Genomic DNA, 15,537 nt, shown 5'->3' on the forward strand with positions numbered 1-15,537 from the left:
ATGGAAATACATCATAATTTCTGTTGGACTTTCTTGCTTTTTATTTCTTTTTTTAAAGATTTTATTTATTTATTTGAGAAAGAGAGAATGAGAGACAGAGAGCACAAGAGGGAAGAGGGTCAGAGGGAGAAGCAGACTCCCCGCCGAGCAGGGAGCCCGATATGGGACTCGATCCCGGGACTCCAGGATCATGACCTGAGCCGAAGGCAGTCGCTTAACCAACTGAGCCACCCAGGCGCCCTTGCTTTTTATTTCTCTAAAAATATTTCTATAGGGTACCAATCCTTCTTCCACCATTTGCTTTAGTTTCTATGCCTGTATCATAGAAGGGTCCATGTCATAACAGAAGTCAGAAGCAATCTTAAATAACGAGAACCCTTCTGCCGGATTGTCTAATGTCAATTTGTTTTCTGGCACAGCTCCTTCTACGTCTTCTTCCTCGTCATCTGGCACTGGTTTGGAATCACTCGTCTCCACTGGGTCATCTTCTGTTAATTCCTTTAGCGTGGTGTCTCTTAGCTCTTGAATTTCTCCAAGATCTGTATCTTGAAACCCTTCATCCCACCCCAACCCCACCCCTTTTTTGTTATATCCACAATCTCTTTCATGATTTCCTTGATTGGCTCTGTTGTAAATCCTGGGAAGTCATGCACATCTAGACCCACTTTTCTCCAGCAGGAATTTATTGTTTCAGGCTTAATGGCTTTCACAGCTTTTTCTGTTGATGACGATATCTTCAGTGGTGTAACCCTCCCAAATTTCCATGCTTTTCTTTCTTTCTTTCTTTTTTAAGAATTTATTTATTTATTTGACAGAGAGAGAGGTAGCAAGAGCAGGAACACAAGCAGGGGGAGTGGGAGAGGGAGAAGCAGGCTTCCCGCTGAGCAGGGAGCCTGATGTGGGACTCGATCCCAGGACCCCGGGATCATGACCTGAGCCGAAGGCAGACATGTAACGACTGAGCCACCCAGGGGCCCCCATGCTTTTCTTTCTGTTGGGGTTCTCCTCCTTAGTGTTGACAATCTTCTCCATACAGTACCACGTGTAATGAGCTTGAAAAGTCCTTATGACTCCCTGATCTAGAGGCTGAACTAGAAACTTATATATTTGGGGACAAGTAGTTTACTTTGACTCCTTCACTTTTGAACTCATGGGGTCTGGGTGGCCTGGGGCATTTGTCCAATATCAAAAGACCTTTAAAAGGCAGTCCCTTACTGGAAAGGTACTCCTGACTTCAGGGACAAAGCATGGATGGAACAAATCTAGAAAAGGGCTTCTCATTGTCCAGGCCTTCTTGTACAACCAAAAGCCTGACAGCTAGTGTTTATCTCTTCCCTTCCAGGCTAGGGCGTTAGCAACTTTATAAGTAAGGGCAGTCCCGATCATAAACCCAACTGCATTTGCACAAAACAGTAAAGCTAGCCTATCCCTTCCTGCCTTAAATCCTGGTTCTCACTTCTCTTCTTTACTAATAAATGTCCTTTGTGGCATTTTATTTTCCAGAATAGGACACTTACACCTGCATTAAAAATTTTTCAGGTAGGGCACCTGGGTGGCTCAGTTGGTTAAGCAACTGCCTTTGGCTCAGGTCATGATCCTGGAGTCCCGGGATTGAGTCCCGCATCGGGCTCCCTGCTCAGCAGGGGGTCTGCTTCTCCCTCTGACCCTCCCCCCTCTCATGCTCTCTCTCTCTCAAATAAATAAATAAAATCTTTAAAAAAATAAATAAATAAAATAAAAATTTTTCAGGTAGGGACACCTGGCAGGCATGGCACTTTTTGATCTCGGGGTCGTGAGTTTGAGCCCCACATTGGGCATAGATCTCACTTAAAAAAAAAAGAAAGAAAAAATTTTTTTCAGGTAGATATCCTTTCTCCTCAATGATTTTTTTTCTTTTTAAATTGAATTATAGTTGACACACAATGTTACGTTAGTTTTAGTGCACAACATAGTAATTCGACAACCCATACATTATGCTATGGTCGCCGCAAGGACAGCTACCATCTGTCCCCATACAATGCTACTACATTATGGACTGCATTCCCTATACTCTGCCTTTCGTCCCCATGACTTATTCGTTCCATAACTGGAAGCCTGTATCTCCCACACCCCTTCACCCATTTTGCCCATCCCCCACCCATCTCCCCTCTGGCATCCATCAGTTTGTTCTCTGTATTTATGGGTCTGTTTCTGCTTTTTTAAATGTTTGTTTGGTTTGGTTTTTAGGTTCTACATATAAGTGAAATTATATGGCATTTGTCTTTATCTGACTTATTTCACTTAGCATAATACGCTCTAGGTCCACCCATGTTGTTGAAATGGCAAGATCTCATTCTTTTTTTATGACCGAGCTATTTTCTATGACTATGTGTGTATATTTCTATATATGGCACATCTCCTTATCCACTCATCTATCAGTAAACCCTTGGGTTACTTCCATATCTTGGCTATTGTAAATAATGCTGCAATAAACATAGGGATGCATGTATCATTTTGAGTTAGTGTTTTTATTTTCTTTGGATAAATATCCAGTGGTGGAATTATTGGATCATATGGTAGCTCTATTTTTAACTTTTTGAGGAACCTCCATACCGTTTTCCACAGTGGCTGCACCAGCATTCCCACCAATGGTGTATGAAGTTTCCTTCTCCACATTCTCACCAACATTTGTTATTTCTCATCTTTTTGACACTAGGCATTCTGACAGGTGTGAGGTGATATCTTATTGTGGTTTTAATTTACATTTCCCTGATGATTAGTGATGTTGAGCATCTTTTCATGGTCCTCAGTGATTTTCTTATTGGCATCTAGGATCTCGTCTGTTTCCTCTCGGTCAGCAGAAGCTGCTTCTCCTCTTGACATTTTTTAACCAAACCTCTTTCTAAAATTATCGGACCAGGGCACCTGGGTGGCTCAGTTGGTTAGCGTCTGCCTTTGGCTCAGGTCATGATCCCAGGGTCCTGGGATTGAGCCCTGCATCAGGCTCCCTGCTCAGTGAGGAGTCTGCTTCTCCCTCTCCTCCCTGCTCGTACTCTCTCATGCTATCTCATAGCTGTCTCTCTCTCAAATAAATAAATAAAAATCTTTAAAAAATAAAATTATCAGACCATTCTTTGTTGGCATTAAATTCTCCAGCTTGAGATCTTTCACCTTCCTTTTGCTTTCAATTGTCATATAATGGCTTCACTTTGTCTTGAATCATATTAGCGTCCATAGGTGTATGCCTTTCTTTTAGCAATCCTACACCCATATAAAGGCTGCATTTTTAATATGAGATGAAAAGGTATTTTGCAAAGAGTGCAAGGTTTTTGCAACGTGCAGGTGTAGCTGCAGCATAGCTTCACGAATTTTCTTTCTTTCTTTTTTTTACAATGGTCCTTTCACTGGATTCATTTATCTTGAAAGGGTGGGCCACTGCAGGTACAGACCTCAATCTGTGGATATATCAAGCAATTCAACTTTTTCTTGTAATGTCACAATTGTACCGTCACTGGTGGCATGGCATATGGGTCTCATGATTATTCAAGTACTGCACTAAACAAGATGAAAAAAATGTGGGAACAGCGAGATCAGTTTTTACTGATACACGATTTGCTGGAGAGACAAACGCTTCATGGAGGTAATTAGCATCACGTGATGTTTCAAGCAGCTACTCACAACACTTGAGCTCAGGGCAGTGGCAACAGGAGGTGGTTATAGGAGAATTTATTATTTTCTTTAAGAGGCTTTGTGAACCTAATAAAAGGTGCTGACCAAGTTTGGGGGTCTAGGCTGGGGATGATTAGTATGGAATCAAATTATGTCCTAGGGGAACTTGAGGTTAACCACATGGTAGATAGTTCCATTGAGAGACAGTGGAAGACACCCAGGTGTGATTCAAAACTCTTGAGTGCAAGGTGACATTGGGAACACTGGTCTAGCTGTAAGTGACAAAGCATAAATGTGGAAGATGAACAACATCAGCTGTTTATGGTTAGCATACAGTTAGGCAAATTGCCCAAGAGCGTGACAAAATTAGAAGGAGGTGGGCAGAGCTAGGCTTGCTTGAAGGACAAACGAAAGAAAGGGGAAGAGGCACAATTGAGTTATTTTCATTTGTCTGAAAGAATGAAGGGAAGAATGGGGGCGGGAGGAGATACGTCAAAGGATAGGAGTATTTCTGGAAAAGCTTCCAGGAGAAAATAAAGAAGTTAGATCTCAGCTTGGGGTGGGTGTTTGGAGAATGGGACAGATGATTTTCATAACCGTAAGCAATAAACAAGAGTGGCAGCAAGAAAGAGTGGGAGAAGATAGCTGTTGAGAGGAAATGAGAGGACCATGACTCAATTTTGTCTTAAGCCTGGAAAGAGGGGGAGGGGAGACAACCAAGGAGCATTAATAAGGGAAAGGTGAGGAAGGATTATGAGGTTTATTGTCGGAATCTCAAGTCTCCAAGAAAAGTAGATGTTGGAGCACAGAGCTGGAGAAACCAGTAGAACATGAAATAAAGCAGAACGGAGGAGAAGGATATTAACATTATGACACTTGAGTAGCAGGTGGGACCATGCTTCTTAAGTGGCCTGGGAATGGAAAATTCTAGAGATGGGTCCTCTACAAGGAAAACTCTAATGTGATACAGAGAGGGCCACTTCCTGTGCACAGAGACCGCCGAGGGGGTTCTCCTCACCACGATAGGTTATTTGGGGAAGGGGGCCCATTGTGTAGACTCCAGTGTGATCCGAAATATAGAACAAGGACAACTTCCCACAGCAGTCAGGAGGTGACCTCTGCTGAGGCACAAGGTCTGGAGCCCTCACACTGTGCCAGGACACAGGAGGTAGGGGAAGATGTCCCAGAGGAAGGGGCTGGGAAGAGCCCAAGGTAGGGGGACTCTCAAGATGGCAGATATTTACCTGCACTACCGTGTCATAAGTGGGGGCCAATATTTAAACACAGGCCCCACTATTGTGGAGTTAATGAAGGATAATGTTTTTCAAAATATTTTCACAAAAAGCACACGTGATAGAGAAGCTGATTCTGAGCCCCACTGATGCCACACTGAACTGCATAAGCACAAATGATCCCAAGGCAGTGAACTAACCTCACCCCCGCCCCCAAGGGAGGACCTTTGGCCAGCGAGGAAGAGAGGTGCCAACTACCAACGATGGCACATCCCACATCCCTATGAAGGGGCTTGCTGGGTTTTGAGGGAGTGAGCCATCTGCTGTAACTTCCTGCAAATGACCAATTCCCCCCACACTAAATGCACAGGAGCTCTGAGGTTTAAGAGGTTGGTTAGAGAAGTAAATTGTAGGGGGGAAATTCTGTTACGAAATGTGAAAAGTAAGAATATTGACAACTCCCCTTCCCTTTTTCTCCTAAGCAGTTTATAATGTATATACACTTCTTCTACATAAAGTGACACTGGAAGGGAATTTCACAGGAATCTTTAGGAAAGCGATTCAGCTGAAAATCCACTAAAGCCGCTTTCTGAAGCCAAAGCCTTAGGTCACTATGTGAGTAACAGAGCCAGCATCTGCAGCTTAGCCTGAAAAGTGGAAGTCGGCAGCGAGGAGCTGCCCTGCAGACCCATCCTGGCACTGAGACGGCCGGCCTGGTGGGTGTGTTCTGCGGGCGGGTAGAAAGGGGCAGAATCCAACCAGGCAGTGTACAATAGAATAGCCACCTCTTGCACAACTTGGGGATAGTAACGACTTCGATCCTTCCACTTCTAGTTTCTGGAAGGAGTCTAGGAAGACCTAGAATGGGCAAGGGGAGGTGCCTCACGTTGGGACGCCATCTAATGAGCATGCCTGTCCCCCTCCAGTCCTGCCAGGGCTCTAAAGGTCCAAGATGGGCGAGTCGGCCGCAGGGGTGAGAGAGCGGTCTCGGCCGGTAGAGGCCGACACAGGCGAGCGCCCTGGCCTCTGCGGTCGCTGCGGCGGGGAGGGCTGCAGAAGGCGCTGCAGGCGGCGGGGCGGCAGGTGCGGGCACCTGCGGGAAGCCCCCCCCGGGATGGGGAGCTGCTCGGCGCTGCGGGGAGGGCTGCCGGGCGAGGCCGGGCTTCCCACGGTTAGCTAGCTGGGGGGGGGGGGGGGGAAGTCCTGAGAAACCAAGTGTTGTAAGCGGGCGCGTGCCACTCCGCGGCCCGGAACCGAATGTGCAAGCGATACTGCAGGTTGGGAAGTCCACGTCGGAAGACGCCGCCTCGCTGCGGATCTTGTGGTTAAGAGTGGAAGCGGGGCCTCCAAGGCCGGGTGGTGCGTCCGCGGTACCAAGCCCTCAGCAACTGTGCGGTACGGAGAAACGCCAAGTAAAATAAAAGGACAAGGGAAGGATATTGGGATCTCTTTTCAAGGAAGCACAGAATGATGAAAAATGTTTTTAAAATGTTGTAAAATACAAACACGTGAGGAAAGGAGAAAGCCAAAGCAAGGTTTTCAAACCGCAAGCAAGTATCTGGCCGCCCGGCAGTTTAAATGAAACGCATAGGTCAAGGAGAGAAAGGTGGAGAAATGACACAGCAGCCAGAGAAATGCAAGGAACCGTTGTGGTAGACAACTCATAGAATGAGGCAAAGGTCCAGGGGACTTTAGGGGAACTGTGAAAGGGAACAGAATGTCTTACTCCAAGAAAGAAAAAAAGTACCAAGCACCAGATAAGGGGATGAGGAATCTGGAGAGCAGAAAGGCGGGCGCCTATAAATGTGTAAGAGGCAGCCAGAACTAGAAAAAAAAAAAAAAAAGCAAAACATTATAGAAAGGAGAAAGTGTAAGCATGGAATGGTTTGGGGTTCCCCTCCCCAGATTTTATTTATTTATTTGAGAGAGAGAAGGCGGGAGGGGTAGAGGGGGAAGCAGGCTTCCCGCTGAGCAGGGAGCCCCCATGTGGGACTCGGTCCCCGCACCCTGGGATCATGACCTGAGCCAAAGGCAGACGCTTAACCGACTGAGCCACCCAGGTGCCCAGCATGAAGTGTTTATTTGGCCCCTGGTAACCCATGAACTGCCACCAGCCCGCAACGAGGATAGCAAACACCTGCCTCGGGTAATGGTGGCCACCACCTCACAGCCGTGGACTTGGTGTGGGGACACGAGGTACTGACCTGACTGCAGGGAGGGAGGGAGGGAGGGCACTCCCAGAGGACCAGAGAAAGGAGGGAAGCATCTTCTGTCAGGATACCGAGGAGGGTGTACAGGAAAGGGCCATTTCTGGATTGATTGCTGTTTCTCAGGCAGCATTCGGAGAACCAGGGGTTAACTGAGAATTGATTGCTGTTTGTGGCTGAGCAAGGGGCTCTCCGCGGTGATAAATGTAAATAGCAAGGTAGGTCTGGGGGTGTCATTGATTCGAATCAATAATCACTTCAAGAGAGGGATATTATGACATTTTACAGTCTTGAGGGAAAAAAAATGTTTTCTGTTTATTTTGCAGCTGGCCTTATCTGTCTGTCCTCCCAACGTGGTTAAAGGTAGGACTGCGTCCTTTTTTCTGTCTCAATTTGAGCTGGTTTTTACTCTTAAGTATCAGTCAGGTTTTTCTCTTTCAGTCCCATTTTGGCCAAGAGCAGACAGCATCAGCCCCATAGGACACTATTCTGTGAAATCCAGATCTTCACCATAATCTGGATTGATCTAAAGGCAGTTCAAAGAACATAGCCTATAGTCAGATGAAAGGAAACTTCTCATTCCTTCTGTTGCCAGATAAACTGCGGCTCATCTGATAGGGCAATGGCTATGCATTAGCGTTTGGACTCTGGAAGTCACACATTTGATTACAACAACACAGACAACTACTAGCAGAATAGATCATGATCAGGGCGTGTCGTCCATTTCTAAACCAAGAGGCAATTTACTCAAAATTATGCCAAGAGAAGCAGTGCCATCCCCAATCTGCAGAGCCTGTAGAACCAGAGACAGGGGCTAAATTGCCTATTCTACTGATTTCCACGTTTGTTTCTCAGATCTTTTTAATAATGTTTAAGATCCTAAAGAGGTCTGTAGGAATGCAGGTGCAACACTCCTCTAAGATGACCTATGTTCTACCTTAGGAAGCCTCTATGGTATCTAGAGGGTTCTATTCTCTACCACCACCTGTCTGATTTTATGAACCTCCTGGATGAGGTTTTCCATCACCTTAGTGACAGTGTCTAGCTCTCTTGCTATTCTCTGAGCCAAAGTTCATATGATTTTTCTCATTCTTCAGGCCTTTTGTAAAGAATGGAATGAAAAGGCATGGGGAAAAATAGCCCCAGAATCCTTTTGAGCGGTGAAAGTTTTTGAACTCAGATCAAAATCCAGTTTTTCTCCTTCTTAGAATCACATAATCTAAGGGAATTTTGTAGGTCAGGTGGATGATCCCAGATGATCCTGAAGGCAAGCATTAGTTTACGACAATGGCAGATCTCTGCCCAATTTACAGGGGACAGCCAATAGGCTTTTGTGCTGCAAATCTGATCCCAGTTATTAGCGCCCCCCAGAGATCTTTGACCAAAACACCACGAAGGAGTTGTCAGATGGTATTATAATGTTATTGCACATTTACCAAGTATGGTTCAGGGCCAAGCAATGAAGTTTTTAGTATAGAGATCATCAAGTAGATTGAAACCAAAATTACTTAAAATAAGATCTATAAAAGTAAGGCAGCCTCTAAATATATTCCCTCTGTTCCCCAATACTTTCTCAAGTTCTGTTTCTGTGAAAGTTCAGTTATAAAAACTCACTCCCTTGATAGGCACCCAAGTGTTGTTTTGGTGTAATAGGGAACCTCCCTTTCTGGGTCTGATGTGAGAGGGGGTTTTAGATTTCTAATTGTCTCACCTACTGTGGAGTTTGCCATCTAAAGTCTCTAGGTGTTTGAGTCCAATTACCTAGAAAGCCAGCTGAATTGGTATCAAGTCAAGGTAGTGGTACCAGAGGAAGTTGAATGGCACCTAATGGGATGTGAGTACAAATCCACTACTTTGAGTAGGTGTTTCAGCCAAATCACACCCCAACCTAGCGAGGTGTTGGACTCAAATCAAGGAGAGACTAAGGATGTCCTTTGTTAAAAACGAAGTGTTGCATTTACAAAAGTTGGTCCCTCTGCTCCCATTGGTTAGTTAATAACTTTAATCATAATGTATTCCATTCTCTTGAGAAAGGGTCCACAGTGGAGTTTGGGGACTTTTGGGGTTGAGGGGTGGGTGTGTGCCCGTGTGTTTGCCTGAATGCTGGCTATGTAGCATTCATCTGCCTTTTCCTTCAGGTCACTTGTTAGATGTGTGACTTGAAGCAGATTACCTTACCTTCCCGTATGTGCATGATCCGTATCTATCAGTCCTTCCCGCAATGAGTATGTCCTGAGCACTTACTGAATACCAGGCACTATGCTAAGTCCTGGGGATACAAAGTGCAAAAGTGGACTTTGTCTGCCCCCACCCCACCTCACAGCTTATGATCTATAACAATTAACTAATTACTAATAATTAATCAAATTATCCAATAAACAAAAGCAAAATAATCCCAGTTGAGACACACAAAGGTACAAGGGAAGCTATGTGCTGCCCCAGGTCTGGGAAGATGGCCCAGGGAGAGGTGATGCTCCGGAGAGACCCAGAGGAAGGCCTGCCGGGCTGAGGGAAGGCACAGAAAGGGGCAGGTAGGGGACGGGGAGTCAGACGGCCTGGCCACTGCATCTTCTTTCCAAACACATCGTGCTAGTTCCTCCAAGGTGCTCAATCCGGAAGGACTTGAAAAGGGACGTGTGTCTCAGAGGTCATTAGCCACCCCTGATGTCCTCTCTGAAATGAAGACAAAAAACAGGCTCCGCAGCCGCAGCAGAACCAGCCTCAGGGGACCAGGTCCCAGCAGAAGCCCCACTGCCCCTGTGGGTCCCGCCTCCCTTTCTGATTCCCTCCACGGGCTCCTTCTGCCTGCCGACTGCTTACTTGAACTTCTTCTGCGCCTCCCGAAGTTTGTTTTATGAGTGGCCATTGTGCTCTCATTCTTTCAGTAGCTCTGGGCTCAGTCCCCGCTGCTGGCTCCCCCCTGCGACAGGAGTTGGGCTCGGTCAGCTGACCGCTCCCAAAGCCCATCTCCCCGGGTCAGGTATGCACCTGACCCTGCCTTACGGACCCACGGCCTGGCCGCCTGGGGCGGAAGTAGGAAGGTGAAATACACAGCAAGGACACTGGCCCTGGGCTCCTTGTGGGGGCAGGCTCTTCTCAGGAGCTTCACAACCCAGAGTAACTCCCCCTGGGGAACTTCCCGAACGCTCTGCCTCATCTCCAACAGTTGGGGTAGATGCTCCCCCCTGCCATAGTGCTTGCAAGTCTCTATTGTACTTGCTGCTTTGCTCACTTGTCTCTCCCTAGATTGTAAGCCCTCCTGTGTTAATTTGCTAAGGCAACAAAGCACCACGGACTGTGGAAACGGAGTGAGCGTAACCAGTGCGAGGGCATGCAGATAATAGCACCATCGGTGTAAGATGTTAATTTTGTTGAGTTGTGGGAAACGAAGTTGAAGGTCAAGCCCGATTCTGGAAGTCCTGACTGCCCAGCTGAGGCATTTGGAAATTACCCTGCAAGTGACACAGCTGCCCTAGAGGTCATGAGCAGAGGAAGAACTTGAGGGAACTAGCATTTGGGTGTTAGTGGAAAATCTAGCATTGGAGAACTTCTGCCTAGGATAAGCAGTTTTTATTAAGAATTTGAGAAAGTTGTGAAGAGTGGGCAGGACCTACCTCTTTCCTGTCAAAGTTTGATTTTTCTCATGATGTAACATTAGGTAACAGGATCACTGAGTCCTCATTTTAAAATCAACTCCTTTTATGACATAACCAGGTCATTTTCTAGGAGAGATAAGTCACTATGCTTGTTTAAAGCTTTTAAAGAGTTGGGGTCATTCCACTGGCCTTCTGGGAAACCCAGCAAGTGGTTCTCTTCTTTTATTGTTTTGATTTCATGGGGTTCCCTTGCCCTGCTCACACTACCACTGATCTGTGTTTGTCTAAGATTCTCTTGTGGTAAGTAATGAAAACCCCTAGAGCTGGTTAAGCAAAAAGCTTTCTACGCCCAAGTGACTAGAGGAATAGGGGTGCAGCTGGCCTCGGTCATGCCTAGAACTAGGAACTCTAGTCCTTCATTCTTTCTGGCTGACTGGCTGGTTACATAAGACTCACACCCTGAACAGCTACATCCTTAATTTCCTCCAAAGAGGAAAGAGGAGGCTTCCTTACCAGAACTAACTAAAAAGTTATAGGGAAATACTGATTAGTTCATTTATCTACCCTTGCCCCAAGAGATGCTTATAATTGACCTGGGAAGGAGAAAAACCCTCCTCAAAAAAGGGGGTGCTAACCTAGGCTGATAAAATAATAAATGTCTGTTTGCGGGCCTCAAAGAAATCATTTTTATTTTCAAGCATTTTGAGGCTGGCTGTTCCTGGTGACCTCATAGCCTGAATTTTCCTGAATGGTTCCAGTTTCATTTAATATAATTTTTCCTCAGTAAAGACGATTTTTTAAAAAGATTTTATTTATTTATTTGTCAGGGAGAGAGAGCGCACGCACAAGCGGGGGGAGAGGCAGAGGGAAAGGGAGAAGCAGACTCCCCACTGACCAGGGAGCCCGATGGGGGGCTCAATCCCAGGATGCTAGGATCATGACCTGAGCCGAATGCAGATGCTTAACCGACTGAGCCACCCAGGCGTCCCAGTAAAGATGATTTTTAAGTGTATACCTAAGTATGAATTTTTGGGGGTACACCTTTGTACAACTTCATATGAATGAATGAACAGATCTGAAAGTGATTTGTCAAATCTACTGTCCTTGGTTTAGAAGACCTGATGTATTATTGCTGTCCTGTAGGGCATACTAGAGAAATTAGCAGATATCTCTGGATCTTCCTTCTGTCATTTGAGTTTTCATTTATCTGTTGATCCACTTGAATGGGATCATTGTGACCTTGGATTCTACTTGTTGATCATCCAGATGTGGGGTGTTGTGGACCTATCAACAATTGGTGAAGGATGTATTGAGAAGTAATGTTTTCCATGTTAGACTCTGTTGGAGGTGTGGTGCCCTTTTTGTTGGCTGCCTGATAAACATCATTCCAAGTTCGAGATTGTCAGGGTAGGAATTCGGGGTTTGCGATGCCTACATCATGACTCCCCCTCTTTTGGCTTCAGACTAAATATGAGGCTCTTGATCTCATGGCACTCTCTAATGGTCGGGGGCAGGGGGGGACAGCTGGAAGGATGGCAGTAAGGGCAGGGAACAGCACACAAGACAGAGGCCACACCTGGGATTGGAGGATGGCTGTAAGGGTGGAAAGGTAGAGGTGAGTCTGATAACCACTGTGAAAGAAGAATCCATAGAACCTGCTGAGTACGTGGATGTAGGGAGAGAAGAGCCGGCGGTTGAAGAGGGCTCGGCAGGGTGGCTCTAGTCTGTGACAGCGGCAGAAGAAGTACTCAACCATCAATAGAAATGGGGGATTCAGAGCGAGAGCAGGAGCTATGGTTTCAGACATACTGGAACTGGAGGAGCTAGAAACCTGCCTTTCAGGTCGTTGGAAACCCAGGACCACTTTTCGTGAATGTTCAGGAAGGGAAGTGCAGAGGGTTAGAAACTCCAGTCCTGGGTCAAAGATCACCCTGGTCAGGGGTCAGAGGGCACGCGAAGAGCCACAGGCTCAGCAACCCCAAGTCCTGTCCGGTTGTCTTCATATACTTGTATGTAGCCCTGGTAGTGTTGAGACCAGTCAGCTGGAATATACCCTTTTCTTTCCCCTTTTCTTTTTTTTAACTTCTTATTATAGAGAACTTAAAAAATAAGCCAAGGTAGAAAGAACATAATGAACACGCATGTTCCCATCATGCAGCCTCGGGAACGATCACATCATGGTCCATCTTGTTTTCCCCCGCCTGCACCCACTTCTCCCTGCATTGGGATTTTGAAGCAAATTCCAGACATCACGTCTTTCATTATAAATATTTCGGTATGAATTTCAAAAGATAAGGACTCTTTTAAAAAAACCACAATACCATTATTATGCCTTAAAATTGAATGATATTATTCATATCAAGTCAGGTTCACATTTCCATTTAAAAAAAAAAAACTAGCTTATTTGAATCAGAATTCAAATTAGACCACAGGTTGGGATTGGTTGATAAGCTTTTAAGTCGCTTTTACTCTGTGGATTCTCTCTCTCTCTCCCCCACTTTGGGGCCTCACTCTTCTTCAGAGTACCCCTACCCATTGTCCTCACTGCTGTGCATCACTATTTGGAGTCACCCCTGGCCTGGGCCTTCAGTGAAGGACACTCCCGTCCTGCACACAGGCCTGAGTAAGCAGCGGGTTGCACCCCTGTGCACACACCTGGTCTCAGGTTGGTAGATCAAGCCACCCTGGTCACCTGTGTCCCAGTAATGCCCATTTGGCTGCCTTGCTCTGCCTTGCTGCAGAGCCAGGAGTAGTTAAGTCCTTCTTCACCTTGGAAAGTTCTGGAAAGAGGCTGGGCTCATCACAAAGGTCTCTCTTGAGAAGGAAATGCCGGGCAGGGCTGCTGGGCAGGGCTTCTGAGTCCTAATAAGAAACCTGTGACCTGAGAAGCAACGTCAGTTCAGCTCCCCTTCTCCAACTACCCAGACACCCCCAAATCTAAGTGTCAGCCACAGCTTTGCCTCAGCACCTGAGGCCTCTGGCACAAGGTTAACTCAGTACTAACAGATACCCCGTGCCACTCAAAATGTACTATAAAATGTAGATGAGTATAAAGGGTACGGTGGCTTCAAAAATGAAGATGAAGATGTGTAGGGAATGGGACAAAGGACAGTTTGGTTCTGATGGGGGTTGAGCAGGCTCTAGCAGGGGTCCAGGTGGGGCTGCACAGTGGGGCAGCCCAATGTGAAGGCCCTGGGTCTTAGTAAATGGCCAGGAGGGGGAAGACAGCAGATAGGCCAGGAAAGGAAACTATCAGGAAACCAGTGTGTGCAGAATGAAAGAAGACTTGAAAGAAGTGGATGTGAGGAGCAAGAAACCCCTGTGCCTGGCCCTGAATTCTCTGCCAGTGTAGCTCATTTCTCACCAAAAGCCCCATAAAGGGGTCTCCGCCTCCAGCAAGGCTCAGGCATAGGGCTGGCCCTGGAGGCACAGCTGGTTCCAAGGTGCCCTGGGGCATTGCTGGAGCTGAGCTCCGGGCCAGGAATGGCTTCGGATCACGGCCCACGACATTCCCAGTGGCCACGCCAGCCACCAGCTCCGAAAGTAGGAGGGACGCGTCTCTACTGCCACCCAAACTCATGTCTGCAGGAATTCTGCCAGGAACTACTTCGAGCCAAATGGAGTCAGGCTGGCTATTTTCCAGCCCATGAGCCATTTTCCTGTTCCCTCTGAACAGGATGCGGGACCCTCACGGAGAAGCTGCAGAGGCCGCTGGGTCTGCCCTGGGGAATGGCCAACCTCTGCAACCCATCTGCAGGCCCCGAGCCCAGGACAGCTCGCGGGGGCACGCGAGGCGGTGAAGCTGACTGCATAAGGGGACACTGTGCTGCTGAATTCTGCCTTAGGCTTTCACAGAACCCTACAGTACCAACAGAAGCAAAGTGAGTTGGTTTTCCTGGACATGGAAATTCCGCTGCTAAGTGATCTGGATTATCACCAATCTTGTTTCCCTGTAATAGAAAAAAAAAAATTTTTTTTTTTTTTTTTTTACTGCTTGTTGCTTTTCTAAAATTATTTTCTTCCTCTGACTTAGAGAAATAATATGGGGAAAGTGATTAGAGGGGGGAAGAAATCATGGGTGATGTCCTTCCAAATCACAAAGCTGAGAAAAGCAGACGTGTGCGAGAGGCTTTTTCTGTTTTTTCATCGCGGGTGAATTATACAGCAAAGTGCTATAGAAGCAAATTATGACAACAAAAATTCTCTGCCTGGCTTCTGGTTGTTTATACATTTTAATCTTTATGTGTGACATTAACAGTTTTAGTGTATATTAATTACCTGCCATCTGGCCCATTTATTTTAAATATAGCTTCTGAATTAATGGATTTTTATGTGCTTTGTGTATATGTGTATATATATATATACATATATCCTCTTTTTTTCCATAATCTAAAGTAGGGAGAAACTCAACGCTTATTTTTAGAAGCTCATTCTCTGATGCTGAAAGAGATAAAAATGTATTTCCTCTCTTAAAGTTATTTGTTTGATAACCTGAAGTCATTAAAGCATCCAAGATGTTAAAGTCCGAGATTCAAACCTTAATGTCAGTAAGATTCCAACAAATAAAATAGAGTGACCCAGTTTTCTCTGAACGGGAAATAGGTATGTATATGGATAGATTAAAGGAGCAAACACACATGCAGTACTTACTAAGTGCCAGGTACTATATAGGTATTTAGTCATTTAATCTTCATGACAGTTCTAGGGAGTAGACATTATCATGACCCCCATTTTATGGATGAAAAAATAGAGGCACCGGGAGGTTAAATAACTTGCTAAGGGTCAAACGCTAGGAAGTGAAGGAGCTAGCACATAAATCCAAGCTGCCTGGTCCCAGAGCCACATTCTTCTTGC

General features: G+C 46.0%; 1 long non-coding RNA gene across 1 annotated transcript; it reads left to right on the forward strand.

Annotated features, from left to right (window-relative positions):
- Positions 1–6,135: 6,135 nt before the first annotated feature.
- LOC114215036 (uncharacterized) lies at positions 6,136–14,967 on the forward strand. The gene is made up of 3 exons (XR_003610533.2): positions 6,136–6,275; positions 7,414–7,450; positions 14,360–14,967. It is a non-coding gene; the product is annotated as an uncharacterized LOC114215036 (long non-coding RNA).
- The last annotated feature ends 570 nt before the right edge of the window (positions 14,968–15,537 follow it).

Source organism: Eumetopias jubatus, unplaced genomic scaffold (genome assembly GCF_037043125.1).
Source record: "Eumetopias jubatus isolate StellerSeaLion01/CBP00866 unplaced genomic scaffold, mEumJub1_p1.0 scaffold_4, whole genome shotgun sequence".
Lineage (NCBI taxonomy): Eukaryota > Metazoa > Chordata > Mammalia > Carnivora > Otariidae > Eumetopias > Eumetopias jubatus.